The 337-nt window shown below is 61.7% G+C and overlaps 1 protein-coding gene across 1 annotated transcript in view; it reads left to right on the top strand.

The window, feature by feature from the left end:
• The window catches only part of LOC109923060 (cytochrome P450 26B1), a 47,772-nt gene that overhangs the window by 18,996 nt on the left and 28,439 nt on the right, over window positions 1-337 (top strand). The window lies entirely within an intron of this gene.

Here is a 337-nt window from a genome sequence, read left to right as displayed (position 1 = left end):
CATCTCCCTATCCCCCCTCTCTGTGACCCCGACTCCCTATCCACCCTCTCCCTGTCCACCACTCCCTATCCACCCTCTCCCTGTCCCCCATCTCCCTATCCACCCTACCCCCCTTCCCCTCTCCCTATCCACCCTCTCCCTGTCCCCCTCTCCCTATCCACCCTTTCCTGTCCCCATCTCCCTATCTACCCTCTCCCTGTCCCCATCTCCCTATCCTCCTCTCCCTCACCCCTCTCCCTATCCACCCTTTCCTGTCCCCATCTCCCTATCCACCCTCTCCCTGTCCCCATCTCCCTATCCCCCTCTCCCACACCCCTCTCCCTATCCACCCTTTCCT

The sequence above is a fragment of the Rhincodon typus genome, chromosome 1, assembly GCF_021869965.1.
Source record: "Rhincodon typus isolate 14 chromosome 1, sRhiTyp1.1, whole genome shotgun sequence".
Lineage (NCBI taxonomy): Eukaryota > Metazoa > Chordata > Chondrichthyes > Orectolobiformes > Rhincodontidae > Rhincodon > Rhincodon typus.
The sequence above is the reverse complement of the archived record's forward strand: the minus strand, read 5'-3'. Positions and strand labels throughout refer to the sequence as shown.